This window comes from Sapajus apella, unplaced genomic scaffold, assembly GCF_009761245.1.
Source record: "Sapajus apella isolate SASKATOON/1434 unplaced genomic scaffold, GSC_monkey_1.0 scaffold122, whole genome shotgun sequence".
NCBI classification, from domain to species: domain Eukaryota; kingdom Metazoa; phylum Chordata; class Mammalia; order Primates; family Cebidae; genus Sapajus; species Sapajus apella.
The window spans coordinates 5509643-5525706 of NW_022437062.1; the positions used below are offsets into that span (position 1 = coordinate 5509643).

General features: G+C 36.2%; 1 long non-coding RNA gene across 1 annotated transcript in view; it reads left to right on the top strand.

Annotated features, from left to right (window-relative positions):
- Window positions 1–15843, top strand: part of LOC116538716 — a 52216-nt gene extending 36373 nt beyond the window's left edge. Inside the window, exons 2-3 of the long non-coding RNA XR_004263763.1 lie at window positions 5544–5930; window positions 7064–15843. This is a non-coding gene — a long non-coding RNA (uncharacterized LOC116538716). The remainder of the gene's footprint in view (window positions 1–5543; window positions 5931–7063) is intronic.
- The last annotated feature ends 221 nt before the right edge of the window (window positions 15844–16064 follow it).

Below are 16064 nucleotides of genomic sequence, written 5' to 3' on the forward strand. Positions count from 1 at the left end.
CATAGGTCACTGTAGCCTCAAATTCCTGGGCTTGAGCGATCCTCCCACCTCAGCCTCGTCAGTAGCTAGGACTACAAGTGCACACCATCATGCTCAGCTAACTTTTATTATCATTTTTTTTTTCTCTAGAGACAGGGGTCTCACTATGTTGCCCAGGCTGGTCTCAAGCTCCTGGTCTCAAGTCATCCCCCTGCCTTGACCTCCCAAAGTGCTGAGATTACAGGCCTGAGCCACCACACATGGCCCAAATTAATTAATTTTTTTAAACTTGGTTACCATCAACATCTGCTAAATCCATGACTTTGAAGAAAAGTGTACTTAACACCTCTTTTCTCTATAGGTCTAGCCACAGTAAGCATTTTTAGGCCATTTTCAGATTACCAGAATGCAAGGGATATGAGGAGAGGTAGATGGGAATGGATTAACCTTGTTGGAAAGGATGAATGGAAGTTATTTATTTCCTAGTTTTGTGGAATAGTAGCATTCATTGGCAAATACAAATACATTGAACTCTATGAATATAACTTTAAGCTAAGGGGTCTTCACCAGCATCTTTAGACAGAATCAGATGCCATATGCTGCTGTTTCTAATCAATATGTCTTAGAAATGCAGAGAAACATTAGTGTTTTTTATATTTTATATTTTATATTAGTGTTTTTTATATTTCACGTCACCTGAAAAACTGTTACTGTTAGTACATAGTAACTGACTGTTACTATGGTAGTTAAAATAGATAATTTTGTGCAATTAAGGCTATTAAATAATCTGAATGACAATAGATTCATTAAAAGACCTTGCAACTATCAAATGATGGCATGATAAAAACTCTGACAAGCTAGGAGTAAAGATAAAAGATGGAGAAATTAGGCTTAGCAAAAGCCAAGCTCTTGGATGCCCCATTCCTTCCTTTTCTTCCATTTTAGATTAAATAGCCCTCATATTGTTAAGTGGGGCAGCGCTGTCCTTAGCCTTAAATTGGAGACATTTAAAAGTATTTAAAAGATATAGTGATAAGAGTCAAGATAAAGATTTAATTTCAACAGCTCCATCACAGCAGCCTACACAATACCTTACATTTTAAAAGGGCTTAGCGTTCTAAAAAAATAAAATAAAATGTGTGGGTATTGTATATACAGTGATTCACACAAAATGTTTATCATTTGAAGTCTGGAAATAAACTCCATCTTAACCTTAAATTGTTATCTCTTCACAGTTGAAATACCATTTGAAGGCATGCAGAAATTTAAAGTAACTGATTTAACAACCTCAGACAAAGAGAACATGTCTGAAAGTCTGTCTCCATGTTTGACTTGACCTGAGAGAGTTTCTCTTAGACTTATTTTCTAAATAGTACCCTAGTACCTTGGGCCAACAAAGTGGCCTTTAAGCTTGAATGAACAAGGAATTTCTTTTTCTTGTGCAAAGCTTCACTATTTCATCTTTTCAAACTCTTTTACTGCATTTGGTGTGGAATTCTATTGACAAGGGTAGAATTTATCTCCTGGAGGAGAATGCCATGCTTCTGCTAAGTGCTAATATAACTTTTATGTGTTGGTACCTTAATAACAGCCCCAGCTTACCTAATGAAAGTTGAAAGCAAACAGTACTCTCTGAGATTTTATTATGACTGAAGTGACTGCAATTTGAGGCAAATTATCCCTACTTTTGTTCCCATATCAAAAACAGAGATGCTAAGGCAATTGCTACATGTTTGGTATGGAATTAGGTTCCACTCTCATTAATCTACAAGGAAGAGCATTTTTCATGTAAACAGCTCATGAGGGTCAGAGAGAAGAGCTGTTTCTGTGAAAAATGCTTGTCAATAACTTTGTGAGTGAATTTTGAAATAAAGTGCCTGTAACCTGTCATTATTCCTTCCTCTCAAAGTCGAGAGTGAGTGGATGAAAATTGAGCATGTGAATTGAAAACAGGGTGAGTGTTATGGCCTTATCGACTTCAGGTAAAATGACTGCTTTAACTTGTTATTATTTTTCCATTCAGAGGTCAGGCAATGTACAGTATTACCAGCATAAACTGCAGTGTAAGCAAATTGATATACAAAAAGGCTATTACCTACACTCACAAAGCAGAGGAAAGTATAAGTCACTAATATCAAGTGGACTTGTGATCTCTACAAAAACAAAACAACCAACAGTGCTTTGAAGAAGAATAGCGTAGATATATTAAGTATAAGGTATCTAAGAGGATGCAAATATAAATAAAATGTTTAAATAAAGATGTGTATGTTTAGAAGGCAGTTAAGAAATATACATATTTTTAAAATTACATATAAATCATACTTGTTTTGCAAAGGAATTGTGGAATCATAATGATATTAGACACCCCACCTCCATATGTCACCTTAATTTTTCCTGAGATCATCTTAAAAGTAATTAGCTCCTGAATTTTCAAGTCCCTCTGATATATTCTTTTGAAAACCAAATATTACTGCTGTCTCCTTTCTCTCTAGAGAAAAAGGAAATCAAGGAGCTTTCAAAATATTAAAAACCCTTTCATTGTCTTCTGGATTTTTACTTCAAATTCTGAAACACAGTTTAGGAATTTAGTATGGCTGTTAGGTTTGCAAGAAAAACATCTTTCTCCCAAAGTAACCTCAAGCCCATAGAAAGTGTATATTCAATCCTAGTGTTCATTTCATTTTTGTTTCAGAGGACCATCTAGTTTTTCTGTCCCTGATCCTGACTTCTCCATCGATGATACTGATTTTTCTGTTATAGATTCAGGTGGTCAGAAATGGGCAGACTAGCCTAGAAATTAAAAGACGTTATAAAAGGACTCGTTGATTGAAAGCAGATTTAGAGGGAGAAAGGGTAACACATAATTTTGAAGACATGTTCATATGCCTACTCATCAAGTTCCCAACTAATACAAAAGGCGTAAATTCTTTCACTTCTAAGCAAGTTTTCCCTGGTTTCAAAATAATTATAATTAATATAAAAGAATTATAGTATGTTGGCATTTCTTTGCTTCCCATTTTCTCAGTTTATTTATTCTTTAAGTGAATATTTACTGGTTGGACATTGTACCAATCATGATAAGACAATAATCTCAGGAGAGTAACTGCCTTTATTGAATGAGGAAGAGGGAATAAGGACAATAGTGAGATAAATTGACATAACACTGGGAGAATGCAAGCTCCATTGAAGAGAGAATTTTCATGGTTCTATTCAGTTACATATCATAACCACCTAAACCAGCACCTGGCATAGGGAAGAAACATGACATATTTGTTGAATGCTGAATAGATGTGATGGAGCATACATACACAGTACAATTAGGAGACCAAGGGATGGTCAGGAAAGACTTCCCCAGTAAAAGACAAGTCTAACCTCTGGGAATATTGACATGATTAAGCCAAGGAGAGTTGGAGCAGGACCTTCTGTATCAAGGGAAGAGAGATTTCCAAAATTAAGTTTAGAGGCAAGAGGTGGTTGAAAGAATTGTTGTTGATTCTGTATGGCTCCAGCAATGAGTGAGGGGTGGGGCATGCAGAGCTGGTTGAAGTAAATACAGGACAGATTGTGAAAGGCCTGATGAGTCATGCTAAGAAGTATGGACTTCAGACCAGAATCCATTGAATAATTTTAAGCATGCAGGAGCTTGGAAAGAAAAAAAAAAAAGCATATTTTAGGAAAAGATTATTCTGGCTGAAGTGTGCCAGATGGATTGAAGAAGAAAATTGGAGTTGAGGAGACCAGTTAGGAGGCTTTGCAGAAATCAAAGCAGCATACAAATGACAGTGGCCTACATTAAGGAAAAAGTAAAGCAACAGAGAGAAATAGGCATATTTAAGTGGTTTTAAGGTATTAGAAATGATAAGATGTGTTGACTGCCTGGAATGAAGTGAAAAAAAGAAACTAGGTAAGACAAAAGAGACAAAGGTAAGACCCAGTTTTACAGCTTTGGACAACTGAGTGAGTAGTTGATATTTCCCAAGATGAAAAAGATATGTTTCATAAGGAAGGTGACAAGTTTACTTCTGGAAATGCTAGGTTGTTTAAAGTATCTTGTTGAAATAGCCCTAGTTTCTGTACTGATCCCAGAAATCTGGGACAGATTTAGACCCAGACTAAGTCCATTACAACCAATGGATGAAACAAATCTAAGTACCTATTATGGCAGTTAGAAGCAATAGTTTTCATACACTGAAAATAAATTGCATTTATAATATAAAAGTATTATTGTTTCTTATAAAAGTCTTTATGAAATGGAAAGGTAGCAGGACATGGTGGCTCAGACCTATATTCCCAGCTACTCAGAAGGCTGATGCAGGAGGACCCTTTTCATATAAAAGCCTTTATGAAATGCACAGGTGGAAGGGCATGGTGGTTCATACCTGTAGACCCAGCTATGTGGGAGGCTGAGGCAGGAGGATCACTTGAGGCCAGGAGTTCAAGACTACAGTGCACTATGATTGTGCCTGTGAATAGCCACTGTGCTCCAGCCTTGCCAACATAGTGAGACCCCCATCTCAAAATTTTTAAAAGAATTGCAAAGGTTTACAAAGAGCAAATTGTTTCTGAGAGTTAAGTTATTATAATTATCCTGAATTGTGACTAATCGATGAAAAGAATGGTGCTACAGACTGTTACCACAAATGATGCTCTGAATGCTTTAGGAATTAATTATGAGTGTATCTGTACAGGTGAGACACTTAAATATTTTTGCACTTACAGCTATATGACATGCAAGTGCTAAAGGAACATATTGAATTGAACATACAGTTGAGCATCCCTAATTTAAAATCTGACATGCTCCAAAATTCAAAACTTTTTGAACACCAACGTGATACTACAAGTTACCCTAAACACCCTTTTTCTTAACAGTAAATAAGTGTAAGAAAATGATTGCTTATCAGTGGCATATAAATTCAGAGTCAGAAATGATAGTGGTGTCAAACAACCACAGATTGTCTACATAGGTGGCTGAGATAGTGACAGCTTTGCTTTCTGGTGGTTCAGTGTACACAAACCTTGTTTCATGCACAAAATTATTAAAAATATTATAAAATACTATCTTCAGTCTATATGTGTAATGTATATATGAAGCATAAATAAATTTTGTGTTTATATTTAGGTCCCATCCCAAGTATTCCAAAGTATTCTAAGTATTCCCAAGTATCCCAAAATCCAGAAATATCCAACAGCTGAAGCACTTCTGTTCCCTGGCATTACTGATAAGGAATACTCAACTTGTGCATATCCACATATATTTTTAAACATATATAATTTCTTATATTTTATCTTGCTTGGTTCTACAAGAGATTTTAGAATAAAGATACAAGAACAATTCAAAATGCAAACATACATAACCCCTAGTTTATATTGGCAATTATGGACAACAATTATTAAGAGCTAATTAACTGAACTACTTTATGTGTTTCAACCTATTTTCATTTATTACCTAATTTTTCATTTACTAAATATGTACATATTGTATATATGTAAACCTAATAAGGTTTCTGGAATACTTGCAGATCCATTCTGACATCAACATCCAGATTGCTGTCTTTTATTTCTAGGAAAACCACAAGTGTGATGCAATGGCACAAGTAGTAGTATCCTGATGGTGGTGGTAATTCCTAGCCTTCCCAGAGTTGCTGCAGCCAAGTAGCACATCACTGCAGTGGCAGAAGAACCATTTAAAGGGAAGAATTTTGCTTTGAAGAAGAAAACTAAGGATTTTCAAATGGAATGTGAAGTTGTGGCATCCAGTTCTGCTTCTAGTGCATCAGTCCTCATCTCTTTACAATGAATGTCACCTTCTACCTCCTGAACTGATGTACATAGGACTCTAGAGGACATGATAACTCTATTTGTACAAGAAACGGGAAGAACCTAAAATTCACCAAGCTGCACCATTGTGTTTTAGAATATTCTATTTCAAATGACAACAGTTCTGCAAGCAGGTAAGAGGACCATTAGACAGTTGAAAGGAAAGTACAGATTGTGGAGCAACATCATATGTGTTCGTCAGAGAGAGAGATTAACATAAGCAACATGGGAGACTTTGGCCCCCATCCAGTCAATGAGAGTACAGGATGAGAGAGAGGAATCCACTGTTCCCACTGTTGTTCTCAGTTCTTTTATATTTTCTGTGTGAACCTCTTACTACTCTATGAGGATTCCAGAGTTTAAAGCAATGCATTTTTCCTACTCTGTAACCCTCTTTATTATATTCCAAACCATGTTTAACATATAATGCTGCACACATTATGCAGTGCATATTAGTGAATAGGTTTGCATACATAGTACCATGAACACTATTCTTTAGAGATGATTTACAGAATTTAAACCAACCCCAATGTAAATCTGGCTTCACGCTCCACACACAAGTGAAAGTGAAAACGTCATCCCCCACACCAACTCTGACTCAGAGGGAAGCTCCACCATTTATGTTCCAGGAATATTTTACAGAAGGGGCTTTGATTCATAGTGCTAAGAGACAGAGACACTCCAGTGTGCACTTGGCATATTTTACTGTGTAGCTAGCTACCAAAAAAGGGTTCTGAACCAAGAGACACATTTCATTCTCATCATGCAAGTCAGGCTCAAGAGTCAGAACATTTTGCTGACCAACTGGTTAATTTCCCATTTAAGCAGCAATAAGAAGTTCTCACTCTTCCCAGGCCAATGAAAGTTTTGGTTTTTATTGGATCACCTTCATGTAAATGACACTGACTGACAGTTGATTCAGAACAATCAGTTCCAATTCGATCTACTATTCCTTTATCAAATTAGCCTAAATTGCATGTGAAGCCTCTCAGGGGTTTTAAAATGCAGTTGTATGTCAGACCTTGCTATAGGTGCATTTGAATTCAATATTTGCAAATTAAATTGTATTTTGAACATTTTATGGAAGTTAGCTTTTAAAATGCATTTCCTAAATAAGATATTTCAAAAGCAAAGTGAATAACTACCTGCTCATTTATCTTTTTGTTTAAATGCAGATTTTAATATACCTAATTTGTTTAAAGCAAAAACCTTTCTAGAACTAACATTTAATCTTTAGGACTTTTGGTGATTGATTGTTTCTTTGCAGGCAAAACAACATAATAAAAGTTATGTCCCACCAACACTGTGGTATTATTATCTTTACACTGCAGGGAAGGGAGCAAGGCACAGATGCATCTGGTCATGATTCCAAGATCACTCACCTGGCTCCTTCATGGATAGTAAGGTAGAGAATCTTTGCTTCTGAGTTCTGGTTCAGTGTCTTTTTCACTGCTCTCCTGTCTGCTGCAAGAAGAAAGGGAAAATAGGTGTATGGAAAATAGAGAAGTGGCTTCGTACCATGTAAGTCATGAGAAAGCCTATCAATGACTTTGAAATCAGCTCATAAAGGGAAAAACAGAGACTATACTAGTAAATTCAGTGCCTAATTAACATAAATCTTTTTAAGCCTTGGGATTTTCCGTGGTTTAATCCTTTGTGAAATAAAATGCCCCATAATGGCTCATAACGCACCATCCTGTGGCAGCTTTAGTTTTGGGGAAATGATACATGTCTTCACAAAACAAATAATTCAGAGCATATCTCTGTATACTTGTATGCTCATTTTTAAGGGCAGGGTCTACACATTCACATTTTCATGTATATGAATAGGAAAGATTGGCTGAACCATATTAATTTAATTAATATAAAACATGGTGCTCTAAGATCCCAGCATTTATTTTTCCTTCACTTAGCCTGAAACAATACTAGAAGGAAATTCAACTGGATATTCTCTAATACATTTAAAATATAAAATAAAGCAATGAAAATGTGACAGAAACAAGCTCCTCTCATTCAGGAAAGAAGGAATGAACACAGAGCCTGACAGAACCTGATTGTTGTTCTACTACGAGTAGTATTAGAGAAAATATCAGCCTGGTAAAATGTATCTCCTTTTTGCATCTTGCCTGCTTAGCTGCTGACATTCCACAGTCTCATATTATTCTCTGAATAAATTATACTCATTTTGTTTAAAAATTTTTTAACATGCATTTAAATAGTGCAGTTTCCTGGGGAATAGGAACTGTGCTGAGCTGTGTGTTATACTAATGGCATTCAGTGCAGAATGAGTCATCATGGTTTTTATTTATTCATTCATCCTTGGATCCTTTTAAAAGTCTCCAAGGCCCTAATGACCATCATTATCATCAGTAAAAACTGCGTTCTGGTGAAAAGGCAATAGGCATTAAATTGAGAGGCAGCATTAAATTATTGGTAAAGAGGACTTGAAATCCTACTACATGCATATTCCTGGACACAATATACTAAAAGTTCATATAGTAGCAGTCGAGCAATCTTTTTATAAAGTTTGTGATTAAGATATTCTCTTCTCTTTTCAAGGCAATATCATTTAGCTCAGAAGAAAATAAAATATAGGCCAGTGTCTATGTTCCAAGCGTAACCATTGGAATTCAAAGGTTTCAGCCATAGCATTTTTTTAATTATAAATAAAACCTTTTAAAAATTATCAGTATTAAAATTTTATTTCAAGCATTTTCCCTACCTACTACAGTTCCTTGAATGTAATAAACATTGTCTAGTCAGTGAGTAAAAAGGCAATGAGAATAGTTTTAATAAACTTTGTTAAGTCTTTTCTGTCTCAGACATACTTTAAATATTCCAGTGTCATTCAGTGAGCTAATAGAGGGCTTACTTCTCATATAATCTCCAGCAACAGAATTAAACTAGATCCACAGGGCCAAAATACACTCATTCAGGGATGAACTTAGCATGGCATCTGAAAGTATGGGAAAACTAGTACCTTGCGGTAAATAAAGAGCACCATTACACTTGGCAGTCCTCGTAACTTTCCCTTATCCACAATCCCATCGCAATTTGGATAGTTGGTGAAGTTCAGAAAGCTATCAGGAAGAGAGAGGACTAGAAAAGTTGACTTCTTAGGTTTGTGGAAACATTGTAGGTTACTTCAGAGTGTTCTAAATTTGAAGCAAGTCTGAGTTAGAGATCATTATCTGCTATATATAAATGGTTTTTTCTATTAAACTATCTATCTAACCTTACGCGTTGCCAGATGTCTGATATTGAAGCAGGTGGTCAGGTATTTCAACTTTCTGCCTTTTTTTTTTTTTTAAAGAGACCCAAAATCTCTGCGTGGAACAGAATACCATGTAATTTGCAGTGTAACATTTACAGGCTATTGCCAATGAATATTCTAGCTTTCTGAATGTGGTTCTTTTTTAATTTGGTCAAAAAATACTTTTAATTGAGAGTGACATATATTTTTGAAAACAACTGACAATCTCTTCAAAGCCTCAATGTCCTTTCTATAAAATGGAAATGCTAGCTAGCCTTGTTCACATTTAGGGTGGTTATAGTATTCAATCAAGACCATCTATGTGAAGGCATTTTTGTTAATTGTTAGGAACTGTATCAACCCAAGTTGTTGCTGTTGCTCTTTTTGTTATTCTTCTGAGCCTTCAGGGGTTTTAAGAAGGATAAAATTGTGTTTTCAATCTTTATCACATTCTTTAATAAACAGGCTTTTGTTTGCCACCAAATTTTAAAGGATAATTTAAAATTATGTCTAGTTTTATTGTTGATTATTTAAAGAGATTTCCCTAATCTGGGCATATAGTGAGGCAGAGGTTGTTAAAGAGAATTTGCTTGCATTGACACTCCAAATTCTTCTGGCCCTTCAGTACTTCTACAGGAAAATCACAGCCTTTCCTGTTGCCTCCTGCAAAGTCATGTCTTATCTCTCTTAAACTCCTCTTCTCTGATGCTTCAGAATGATAGAATTTTCTCCCTCCAGCATGCCCCACCTCCCTTACCAGAGAAGATTGACCAATGCCTCATCTCAGTAGCAGGCTGATGATGGGGTCTCCTTCGGAAAGAGTTCTGCAGTTTGACATTTTTTCATCATCCTTTTTATTTTAATCCTTAACATTACAAGTACTCATTTTTTAAAAGAACTCTGAATGAAATGTATGTAGTTTCTTTTGCATTCTTACTACACTAATAGCATCTTTATTAACTGTCTATAAAATATTAATGGAGGCCAAAACAGGATCTGTACTTCTATGGTTCATGTTTTTGAGCTGGAAAAATCATTCTTAACTCTTAGTATTACAGGAAAGGGAAAACATCTTTTTCCTTTTACCCTCCTTAGTTCTTGAATGGGGCTCCTTTAACAAACGACAGATTAGTAGGAAAAAGGCATACAAATTTATTTAAAGTAAGTTTTTTGTGACACAGGAGCCTTCATAAGGAAATGAAGACCCAAAGAAATGGTTAAATCTGACGATTTTTATGCTAGGTTTGCTGAAAAGTGGAAAGTCATGGAAAAATGGATTAGGACAAAGAGGATAAGTATAATAAATGGAGGGGAAGGCTAGGAAGGCCTGTTAGTTCTGATTCCCTTCAGTGTCCCGTATTCAGAGGTAAGAATGCTCCTTTCCTCAGGGTTGAAGGAGGGCACCTCCTGTATGAGAGGAGTATAACCTGCTTCACAAGAGAAGGACAGAAAAGGCCAGAGAGAACTTCCTGTGGTTTCTCAAATTCCTTCAGCTTAAAATATTCAATATGCCAAGATACCATAGTTTGGCTTATCATTTCCTGAAACCCATCAGTTTCAAAAGTGAAATAATGCTCTGCACTATCACCAAGTGTAGCATGTATGTTAGGTAATTTAACCTTTTTTGTTACAATAAGAAACCTGTCCCCAAATTAACTGATACGATGTATAACAGTTAAAACTTCATAGGCATTTCAAATTGTATTGATAGCTGGGAGTTTCTAGACAATATAAAATTTTCTAAATCTTGTATACTCTACAGCTTCTGAAGTAAAATTGCCATCCTGAAATCTAGGTTGTTGAGAATTATGTACTAAGATTAACTGGCAAAGTAGACTAGGGTCTTCTAATTACTGATCACAATGACTTAAGAAAACATGTTTAAACTAATTAAAGGTTTAAGCAGTGTTTGCAGTTGAAATAACTTCTGGGCTCAGCATTTGCCCAGTTCATCACACTAGGAACAAAATATTCTAATCCTTCAAATAGATTAAATTGAGTGCTGAGAAATTAAATTTCACACAGTATCTATAAGTATATTTATATAGGACTGAAATTAATTATCTAGAACAATTTGAGTTTCAACACCTATAGTTATGGAATTTGGAAATGTAGAAAACAGAGGGCTCTTATTGTTATTGACATATTTGAAAGCTTCACCACCAAACCTGTTCTTCAGTAAATTTTTATGTGGATTTTTAAAATTTTTCTTTAAAATTGACTTTAGTTCTCTATAAGTAAATCAAAGTGTTCCCCCAAAGTGAACAGTAGAATAAGATCAGACATTATTTCCACTGTACAAAACTGATAATTCAATCTGACAGATATTCATTGGGGCACATAGACTAATAAGACAAAATCCCTGCCTACTTGCAATTTAAGTCTTAGAATAAATAGAGGGTGTGCAATGAAGGTATCAGACTGAGAGCTCAACTCACTTTGTGTGGTAGCTACTGTATTTGGGGGATTGATCCTGATAGCCCTAAATATTAATCTAGAAGAAGGCCAGTAGAGTAATTCTTATCATCCAATCTTTTACCCGTGGTTGGGATAAGCCTTGCTTTGGAGAAAATGTTATATATGTAAGTTTACCAAACAGGTAAGCTTAAGGGGAGAAGTGAATTTATTATTCTATTACAAAATGGGGGGATGGTCTCTCTCCTAAAAGATTCATTGGTAAGGTCATTTAACTAGCAAACACCTGTAGTGGCATTAACATAGAATCAGTTTTCCAAAAAAAATCAATTTACGTTTAATTTTCCAAAAGTGACCACCCATCAGGCCAAACAATGGCAATGATTATTGAGTGAGCATTTCTTAAGATGAGGACATCTTTCAAAAGTTGACATATTTGGTTGGCATTCACTGTTAAACTGACAGTATACCTGATCATTCCCACCAAGCCAGAAGTATAGGGTAAAAATATGGCAAGGGACCCTTCTAAAATTTGGCTTCTTTTTCCACCTACAGAAACACTATATTATTACAACTCAAAACAGAATATGGGCAATAAAATACTTTTATACCAAACTGTTAATTTAGAATGAATACATTAAAAAATAAACAAACAGTTGCTGACTGCATAAGGAAGAAAATTTCACTGCTGATACTTAACAGATTTTTTTTTAAGAAAGCAGTGATTTTGTCAAGTTTCATAGTTCAGGCATTAGAGCTCTGCTACTGCTCCAAAAAAATAAAAATAAATAATAACTAGTTAAATTAGTGTTTGGGAAATGGATTAGATTGTAATGTATGCAAGCAATTAAGCAACACTGGCTTGATTCACTTTGATGTCTAAAATGGCATTTTAAAAAATGAAAGTAGCTAAATTTGGCCCTGATAAAATATATAGCAGCAATGGGTTAGGAATTTTTCAGTTTTGCCGAAAGAGTCCAATCAAACAATCCATATATTAGGTGGCCGTTAACATGCTGGCAGCTGAATTTTTTACATCAGTTTCCAAGGTTGCACAGTAATTACATCTACTGTGAGTCATTTTTGCAGCATATTTTATAAAACTTTTACAGATTTGCTGGGAAGTGATTATTCAAAGTCACCTTTTATAGATTCTACCGTGAATATTAGACAATTCTTTGAAAATGTTAGTGTTTACCACTCACATTGCTTCTGGTTTAAGTGCAGCTGGCATTTGAGGGTTTAGTATAGTATATGAGTAGAACTTCCTTTTCTTTGTAGACCCCCTGTTCCCTAGCATTGCTAGTTTATGTTCCCACTGAGCTACTGCCAAAACAAATAAATCCAGTTGCCTTTTGCTGCTCAAGGCCAACCAAGCAACCGTGGAAAGAATTTGTTGTTCTGAGCATTTGTCCTAGCATGTCATTACAAGGTAGCGATGAGCAATATCATGACCAACGCAGTCCACAAATGGCTGGCTCATTTAAATTGCTGACGAATTTAGATGTAATATTTTTGTGCTTGCCCTTTTATTCTTATTCCCAGTTATATCCAGTGAGTGCCCAGAGAAGTATTTGAGGCTGTGATTGGATAAACTACTTAGCATAACTTTTAGATCCTCTGCTTATTAAATCAAATATACATTAGCTTGTTCTATTTGCATTAGTACGTTTTCACAGCTGAATGAAAAGTCCTGATTGTTTCTTCAGATTGATATTTTAAACATATCTTACTGTTGTGTTTCAGGGATGGCATTATAATAATTTTAGGCTATAAAGGCCAGGTAAGGAAAATAACAGGTTGCATTTTAGGGAATGTTGCGTGATTTCACTTCAGGTCATTATCGGTGTTGGAACTGGGGAATCGGCATTGGAATTCAGGAGGGGGATAGATAAATGGCAGTAAAACTCAGGCTCTATGGAAGGTTAAAAACTAAAAGGGAAGAGAACAAACTACTCTTTGTTTTCTGGGGTCAATAGCAGTCTCAGCACAAACTCCAGCAAAGCCCAAATAACATGTGTTATCTCTAGCTCAAAAGATGTGGGCGTCAGAAGATAATAGTTGGCATAGTAGAACCAATGTCTTTCACCTTTCTGCTCACCAAGGATCCAAAAAGCAAATACAATTGTGTTTCTCCATTTTCCTCACTCTTTCACCATGGTAGTAAGCGTGTTTGTAAGCCTTGCTGACTCCTCTACCTTTGCGTTGAAATCTATTTACAGGGTCTGCATGTTGTGACCATTTGCTTGTGGGGGTCCCTCACTTCTCAGTCAAAGGAGAACACATTTTTGAAATCAGATTTTAGACCTTAAAATTTATAAATAGCAATTTCTACATTTTTAGAAAAGCATTTGAAAACTGCTTATTTATTCAACACATATCTAGAGAGGGTCTGCTCTTGGGTAGGGGCTCTTGATAGCAGTGTGGATTTGGTGGTAAAGACAAACATGTCTTCATGGAGTTTACATTCTGATGGAAGAGAATTGATTAAAAAACACTGTAAGAGCTGTGAAGAGAAAAAAGCAGGGTAAGGGGGAGAGAAAAACAAGGTAGTCACTATTTTAGATAAAATGTTTAAGAAAGGCCTTTGTGAGGAAGCCACATTCATACAGAGACCTAGATGAAGTAAGGGAATGAGTCTTGCCAAGCTCCGACAGTAGAGTATTTCAGAAGAACTAACTAGCTCCTGCAAGGCTTTGAAGCAAGAATGCAATGAACATGCTTAGAAGCAGCAAATGCAGCTGGAACAGAGAAAATAAACAAAAAGTTGGAAGGATGGAGATATAAACAGTGGCCAGATGATGGAGAACATTTGAGATGCCACTTAGGCAGCTGGATTTTATTCTGAATGTCCTGGGATACCATGAACTATTTCAGGCAGGGAAAGTAGCATTTTCTGACACACCTTTCTAAAATATATCTCAGCTGCTGTGTGGAGAATATTATGTAGGAAATAGCGTTGGGCATATTAAAGAGTGGAACCAAGGGGATCCATTAGAAGGCTATACTGTAGTTTATGCCAACAATGTACATGTCTTGGGCTACATTAGTAGCAGTTGAGGTGGCAAGAAATAATCAAGATGCAGGATATATATTGAAGACTTGATAGGATTTGTTGGTGAATTTGGATGAGGAATGCGGGAAAGAAAATCAAGGATGGGCTCTGGCCCTTTAGCCTGAGCAAGTGCATAAATACTGGTGCCACTTATCAAAATGGGGTAACCTGGGGAGGAGCAGTTTGGAAAGCATAGAGGAGTGTATTAGTCAGTTTGGGCTGCTATAACAAAATACCAGCAAATGGATGCTTAAACAACAGAAATTTATTTCTCACAGTTCTAGAGGCTGGGAAGTCCAACATCAAGACGCTGGTCGATTTGGTTCCTGTTGATGGCTGTCTTGCTGGTATCTCTCTATGTTTTCACATAGCAGAGAGACAAAGTGAGAGAGAGAGAGAGAAGAAGAGAGAGAGAGAGCGCTAGCGAGATAGCTCTTGGTGTCTCTTTTAAAAGGATACCGATCCCATCAGACCAGGCCCTCACTCTATGACCTCATCTAACCCTAATTACCTCCCAAAAGCTCCATGTCCAAATACTATCATATTGGAGATTAACATTTCAACATATGAATTTGGGGGAGACACAGTCTATCCATAACAGGGAGATATGGTTTTGGTCATTTTTCTGCTTTCATTAACTGCAGATGCAGGTATGTCTATCAGTCACTCAAGTAAGTATGAACAGTTAAATACAGGAGTGTGGAGCTCAGGGAGAGTTTGAGGTGGAGTTCAGGGAGAGTTTGAGGTGGGCAGTATAAATCTGGAAGGCATCACATAAAGATTTAAAACCACAAAAGTGATATGAATACCTAGGAAGTTGAAGGAGGAAGAAAAATGCCAAGGACTGAAAGAGTTGGCAGGTTTAGTAAGGACACTAAGAAGAAGTTCCTAAGGCAACAAGAATACTAGCAGAGCATGTGTCTCAGAAACCAAAGAAAGAATAATGCATTTTAAGAGAGAGAGAGAGAACTTAGTTGTGTCAAATGCTGTTGATGGGTCAAATAAGAACTAAGAACTGGCCTCTGATCCTAAGCGAATTAACACAGAACAGAAAACCAAATACCACAGATTCTCACTTGTAAGTGGAAGCTAAATATTGAGCACACTTGAACACAAAGATGGAAACCATAGACATGGAGGCCTGCTTGAGGGAGTTCAGTGAGAGGAGGGTGAGAGTAAAAAACTACTTATTGGATACCGAGGTGGTGTCAAAATCATCTGTACACCAAACCCCAGCAACATGCAATTTAACCATGTAACAAACCCATACATGTGCCCCCAAACCTAAAATAAAAGTTGATAAAAGGAAAAAAAAAAGAATTGACTATTGGTTGTAGCTAGAAGGAGAATGCTGGGGATCCTGACAAGAATGGTTTCTGTGGAAAAATGGAGAAGACAGCCTGAATGGAGTGGCTAGAAAGAAAAGTAAGTGAAGAGGTAGATATGGAAAGCCTGAAATGGAAGCTTTTGAAGGTTTTATTGTACTGCAAGGTAGAGAGAAGAAATAGGACAATAATTAGGATGTGTGGTCTAGAGAAGAATTTT